The sequence below is a fragment of the Eubalaena glacialis genome, chromosome 13 (assembly GCF_028564815.1).
Source record: "Eubalaena glacialis isolate mEubGla1 chromosome 13, mEubGla1.1.hap2.+ XY, whole genome shotgun sequence".
NCBI lineage: Eukaryota > Metazoa > Chordata > Mammalia > Artiodactyla > Balaenidae > Eubalaena > Eubalaena glacialis.
Genome location: NC_083728.1, coordinates 64,651,621 through 64,658,394, shown reverse-complemented (window position 1 = coordinate 64,658,394; position 6,774 = coordinate 64,651,621). Strand labels below are relative to the sequence as shown.

General features: G+C 55.0%; 1 protein-coding gene across 2 annotated transcripts in view; it reads left to right on the top strand.

The window, feature by feature from the left end:
- Positions 1 to 214: 214 nt before the first annotated feature.
- EMP2 (epithelial membrane protein 2) overlaps positions 215 to 6,774 on the top strand; it is a 40,839-nt gene continuing 34,279 nt past the window's right edge. The window contains exons 1-2 of one of the 2 annotated variants that reach the window (XM_061209318.1): positions 215 to 316; positions 1,717 to 1,932. The gene's annotated coding sequence lies outside the window, so the exon portion shown is untranslated. The remainder of the gene's footprint in view (positions 317 to 1,716; positions 1,933 to 6,774) is intronic. The other variant, XM_061209317.1, reaches the window with a different exon arrangement.

The following is a 6,774-nucleotide window of genomic DNA, read 5'->3' as shown; positions in this document are numbered from 1 at the left end:
GCGCTACCAGCTCTGCCCTAAACTTGGCCAAAGTAGCGCAGGGAGGCGGGCTGGGGCTGGGGGCGCTCCCCAGGCTCCGGCCTTTCTCCCCAGTGTCCCCCACCCGCTTCCCGCGGTCCCTCCCACTCTGCTCTCCTGGCTCCTGACATCACGACCCGGGAGGCGGGGTCGGGGAAGGAGGGGGGACGTGGGGAGGCGGCTCGGCGCCACGGAGAGGGAGGAGGGAGGGCGCGCAGTCCCAGCCCAGAGCTTCAAAACAGTCCGGCGGCCTCGCCTCGCGCCCCAGCCCGACTCTCTGTCCAGCCGCCAGCGTCCGGTGAGTCGGGGTCTCGCCCGGGAGCCGCGCGCAGGTAGCGGGGGGCTCCGGGCTGCGGGCGACGGGGCAGCGGGGTCGCCAGCCCCTGCACGTACCGGACCCAGAGAGGTCCCTGCAATTGGTGGGGGGACAGGGAGGGGCCGAGGCCCCTCCCTGCCGAAAATCCACTGTTCCTCTGCCAGATTGAGAGGGCGCGGACTTCCCGCCTGCGCCGAGCTCGCTCGGGACCCCGAATTCCACCTCCCCACCCCGGACTGCTTCCTTCGCCTTTTGCGTCGAGGCGAGCGGGAAAAGTTTGGGGAGGAGTCAGGGCGACTCCCTTCGCCCCCGCCAGCTCCACTCCCAGGGTTCTCGGAGTCCCGGGTAGCCCCCCTCTCGTCGTGTGAAGGTCCCCGGCGCCTCGGCGCACGGTCCCCCGCCTCACGGAGCGCGCGGGACCCGCTGCGCCCTGGCTGGGTCATTGGGGCCCCTCTCGGCCCCGGCGGCGGCTCCGTTGCGCCCCCCAGCGGCAGGGAGCAACTGCCTTAGGTTGGACGAGTGGAGGAGCTGGGGGCACTGCTTGCATGACGCCTGTCTCCTCTCCACTCCGGTTGGGCTTGGGAGGCTACGAGGGCCCCACCCATGGGTCCGGAGAAGGGGGAGCCTAGAGCTCGTATACAGGAGGACTATACACTCTCCCCAAATCCAGGGTCCTAAATATACCCCAGGGAGGCCCTAATTTGGGACTGACATGGGAAGCTTGTAAATGGGGGTTAGTTGGGGGCACCTGTGCCTGAGGGAGATTACATAGAGCAAAGCCCTCCCACCAGACCACAGGACCCATCTCTTGCTTTGGAACAAGAATGACAGCCCCGTTTCAGGTTTGAGAAAAAGGGGCAGTGCCCCCTCCCGAGCTGCAAAGATGTGTATGTGGGGTGAGGTGGGGTGATCTTTTAACTGAGTTGTGTCTGAAATGCAGAGGCCAGTCTAAAAAGTGAGGTGTAAGGTAAGAAGAGTGAGGTGTAAGGTAACGGGCTTGGAGAGGGTCTTAAGAAGCCAGTAGCCCCGATATTGTATGATTTCACTGACAGGAAGCACTTAGAATAGGCAAATTCAGAGGGACAGAAAGTGGAGCAGAGGTACCCGGGGCTGGCAGAGAGGGATGGGGAGTTATTGCTAATGGGTACAGGGCTGGGGAGGATGGAAACATTTTGGGTATAGGGAGTGGTGATGGTTCCACGACATTGTAAGTGTATTTAATGCCACTGGATTCTACACTTAAAAGTGGTTAAAATGATCAGTATCCTGTGATGTATATTTTACCACAATTAAACAGAGAGTCTGCAGCCTCCTCTGTGCTTCAGTGTGATTCAGTTAGAAATTCCAGAATCCGCTCACGGTTGCTGGCCACCTCTCCCCAGAATTTGGCCTCAGTAAGGAAGTGGACGGCGGATGAGGAAGGGACACGAGCCGGGTTTCCCCAGGAGCCTGGAAGGGACAAGGAAGGGAAGAGAAGCTGATGGAGCCTCTGACGGAGCTGCCGCAGCTGCTGGAGCTGCCACAGGGGTCTGTGGCCGCTGATTGTAAATACAGGGCACAGCCATCCAGCCCTCCCCGCCACTCCCCTGCACACACAGGTAATGTCTAAGGCCCTTTGTTTCTGGAATGGAAGTGTTTCACCTAGATTTCCTTTCTCTGCCTTGTGCATGATATCTGCAGGGCAGGAGCTGAAACCACAAGCGTGTGCGCACAGACTCTCCATTTTCCAGCAACAGGTGATTCACAGGGAGGCTCAACTGGCCAATTTCTCTTCCCAGGCCCGTGCTGACTCTCCATCAGCCTCTGATGGAGCGCGCTGCCCCGTGCCCTCCAGGGCTCCTGGAAGCCTCCCCCTGCGCCGGCCCATCCCCACTCCTGGGCTGCAGGTGGGGAGAGCCAGGTCAGAGACCTTAAGTCAGTTTCTCAAGGTCCCTGAGCGAGTTAAGTGCCAAGAGCCAGGCTTTGAACCTCCGTCCGCTTCCCTGCAAGCCCTCCCCGTTTTTCCACCCGGAGATGCCCTGGTGGGTTTTGGAGAGTCAGGGGGAGACCCTCCTGGGGAAATCAGGGCCCAGACACCCACGGGGGCCTTGGCAGATACCAAGGCCACAGCAGAGGGAGGGGCGTGGGGAACCTGTTTTCCCACTGAGGGTTTTTGGATCAGCTGCCTCCAGCCCCGCCGGGAATGGGGGAGGGGAGGCCGGGCGTGGGCCGCATAGCCTGTAGCCGCCTCTGTCCCTCCAGTGGGGAAACTGAGATTCACCTGAAATCTGGGGACAGGTGTTCGTGTTGGAAGCCGCAGAGGTGTCCCACGGTGGGGGGTGGTGAGGGCAGGGCCAGCCGGGTGGGGCTGACACTGCACTGCCCCACCCAGAGGGGAGGGGCCGAGCCCTCTTCTGGCTTCCTGGCCCCAGTTTAGGGCACAGCTCTTGAGGGGCTGAGGGGTCTGTGGCCGCTGATTGTAAATACAGGGCACAACCATCCAGCCCTCCCGGCCACTCCCCTGCACACACAAGTAATGTCTAAGGCCCTTTGTTACTGGAATGGAAGTGAGTGTTTCACCTAGATTTCCTTTCTCTGCCTTGTGCATAATATCTGCAGGGCAGGAGCTGAAACCACGAGTGTGTGCGCACGGCCTCTCCATTTTCCAGCAACAGGTGATTCACGGGGAGACTCAACAGGCTAATTTCTCATCCCAGGCCTGTGCTGACTCTCCTGCCCTCTGCGGCCTTCCTGGTTGACAGGGGCACAGCTGAGCCTGCCTCTTTGTCATAGTAAACTGTGCCAGACGTGACCAGGAAGGGAAGTCTGTCGAGACAAAAATACATGAATGCCTTCCCAGGCCAGATGGGGTGGCGGTAGATTGCTGGCTGCTCGGCGGGATTTGTCTGGAAGGCAGGAGTGCAGCCACTGTCCTGGGGAGGGGCAGATAGTTGTGTGTGTGTGTGTTGCAACATGCGGCCACTGCCCAGCTCTGTGGACAAGTGAGGCCTCTGACATGGGCTTTGGGGGCTAAGGCAGGATGGGGGTGGGCTCTCCAGCCACGGGGTGGTGGCAGCCATCCCCCAAAGGTGGGGTGAGGTCCCAGGCATTGGGACTGCGGAGCAGAGTCCTTCCAGAAAAGGCAGTTAAAGGTCGACGACAGGACTCCAGTGCAGGAGGATGGGCTCCGGGGACGTCTTACTGGGCGTAGGCGATTGGCGGCAGCAGCAGCTGGAACAGGGAGCGAGGGCAGCTGGCGCCTTAGACAGAACTGGGGCCTGACCCTTGGATGTTGGCTTCATCTTGTCCAGGGAAGGATGGGGGTAGGGGTAGGGGTGGTGGGAAGAGGAGGCTCCCTTTCTCACCCCAGGAGCGATGGAGTCTGGCTCCCTGCAGGAGTGACCCAGAAGTGCAGTTTTGGCAGGACTGACCCATGGGGCGAATTGTCAGATGTATCTGGCTCTTGTTAGGGACAGGCCGAGGGGGGAGTCTAAAAATATCTGAGGCAGAGCTGCTACCCAGGGAGAGTGCCGGCCTGGTAACCCAACACCCATGGCAGCACTAGCTCTGCTCTGCTCCGGTCACTGGGACTCTTCCAGGCAGCCAAGCCTTGGGCAGAGGGTGGGAGGGGTGAGAGCGCTCTGCATTCAGGGTAGCCATGGACTAAGATTTTCAGGGACATAAGGGCCTTAGAAAGTCCCAGTTTGCCAGCTAAGGGTGCTCAGAGAGGTGGAGTGACTCACCTGAGGTCACTCAGCAAGTTGGCGGCAGTACCTGGACGAGATCTGGATCTGGGGACTCACTGCTGAGGAGCTTAATGGCTGGGAGCGGTCAGTGGGTTTCCAGGCCAGGTCCCCAGGGTCAGGGACCCTTATGGCATGTGTCATCCATCTGGGATGCTGATCAGAGAAAGGTGGGCCAGGAGCCATGCTCAGGCAGTGGGTCACTTCCCACTGGCATTGTGTCGCTCCCGGCCACAGCTGTCGGGCTCTGGGGGTGTCGTCCATCCTGGGGGTGGGGGTGAGTAGGAAGACGGAGGCTGGAGGAGGACCGTCTTCCCATCTGAAGACACTTGGTTTGTTCACATGGTATCTCAAGGGTTTAACAAGGAGTTGTTGACCTGAATAGTTGAATTTCTAGGGCTCTCACTTTCCTGGGGAGGCTGGGTTTCTGTTGATCCAAAAGGGAACTGAGGGTGAAGAGATTGCCCAGCTTCCTGCCCTCCTCGGACAGGTTGGATGACATCAGCTTCTAGAAGCTTCCTAGCACTCCTGGGTCTAGAGCTGAGGGAGGGGTAGCCGGTGTGATATTTGGCATCAAGATTGTTCTGAGAAATTTGGATGTGAAACATCTATCACCCTGCAGGATGCAGAGATGGACAAGTTAAGTCCCTCAGTGAAAATTGCTTGTAGCCTAAGACCGAGTAAGTTTGCCTGATAGAGAAGTCTCTTTGAAGATTTCTCTTTCTGGCGCTTCTGATCACAAACTTCTCTGGAGGGCTCTCTTTCCTTAAAATGAAATTAGTTTAAAAATTTTGCAGTGAATAAATATGACCCAAAGTCTCATTCATCTTATTCTAATGAACGTTTCCCAAACTGTGTTGTCACTGGCGGTAACCAAGATCGTTTTTAAAAGTTCACAGCTGAACATGAAACGAAAAAGAGTAATTATGTCTTTTTCTCAGTTGGTAGTTGGGAAAAAAACACAAACAGCACACAGACCCATAGTTTCACTACTGTGCAGGGTGAAACTTAAGTTGATATTTTAAACTTTAAAGCATTTTTTTAAATAATGGAAGGGTATAATTAATAAGCACAGGTGATCCTTGGATTTGGCACAAATCTTAGTGCAGGAGTGACTGCCTTTTGGGAGATCGCATAACTGGGGCTGAGATGTTCATCCTTTTGACATGACTAAACCTGAAATAACTGTAAGCTCCCCACCCAAGCTCATCTTCTGCAAAGAGGCCCCGATGTTCAGCTTCAGACCAAACCCGCCACTCAGTTTCCAAGGGAGTCCTCCCCATCTTTGGTGAGGGTCATCGTGCCGCCTGGATGACCTTGGATGGTTGTTCCAGGGATCGGAGGAGTCGGTATATTGATGTATCATACATGGAAGTGGCTTGAGATGTTTGTGGTTTGCTTGAACCAAAGGAAAGCCGAGGGAGGGGCTGGCTTGCCCACTTTCATCTTGATGGCTGTTATTAAGTGACTCTGGGCAGTGAGCTGTGTAGGCAAAGGGGGATTTCTCTCTCTTCAAAGCAGGTTACAGTCTAGCGAAGAGGATGGTGGGTCCAAGGATGTACGCGCCAGGACCGGGGTCACGAGATGGGGTTTCAGGGAAGCCCATGTCGTGGTGTTCAAGAGTTTCCTTAAGGCTGTAGGACTGGAGATGGACTCGGAAGAGTCCCTAGAATTTCCCTGGGCACTGATGGTTCCGGGTTTGCAGAAGGGAGGGAAAGAAAAGGCAGAGGTTGCAGGCAGGAGCCCTGCTTGAGAAGCCTTGAGCGTGCAGTTAGCCTGCAGTGCAAGGTGTGGGAAGGGAGGGCAGGGCTGGGGGGTAGAGCTGGGAGGGCGAAGGTGAAGGGGGCTTCCCTCCACATCCCAATGAACCTGGCTAGGGAGGCAGGCATGAGGATGTTCCCACAGCAATGTTGGGATGAAGAAGAGAGAGAAAAAGGAAAAAAGTGGAAATAACCTAGAAGCAACTAAATATCCATCAGTCATGTTACAGAAGTTTAAAAGAACAAGGTTCAAGGTGGGTGGGAGGGGCAAAATAGGTGAAGGGGATTAAGAGGTACAAACCTCCAGTTATTAAATAAGCCATGGGATGTAATATATTGAACTACTAGACTTATGGAGATTATTTCAAAATGTGTGCAAATGTCAAATCACTATGTAGCACACCTGAAACTAACATATCGTATGTCAACTATATTTTCAATAAAAATTTTTAAAAAAATTTGGATCGCAGAGAAAAAAATCTCGAGGTTCATCTCTGTGTACCAATATAGAAAAATCTATAAGACACTATTGAACTAAAAAAAAAAAAAAGAGCAAGTAGCAAAACAATATTTGGAAAAATAGGCTATTTATAAATGTCGCTGCATTCTTATGGCCTCATACCTATTACATGTATGCAAGAAAAGTGTCTGGAAGGATACATCAGAATCGATCAGTGTGGCTGCCGTGGGGAGAGGGGAGAGGAAGGAATGGGCCACGGGACTCCAGTCTTGTTTGTAACAGAGAGAATATATTCATGGGTTACGTGTGTACATGAAGTTCAATAATAATGAAATAGTCTTCCCTGAATTCAGTAAGCAGTGCGAGTTTTGTAGGTTTTGGGGTGGGGAACTTTAGGAGATGGGGGGGCATGGTAGACAGACTAGGTGGCAGCAGTGCAGTAATTCAGGGGCAAGGTAACCGGGACGTGTGCCATCCAGCCCCCATGGAACATGCCCC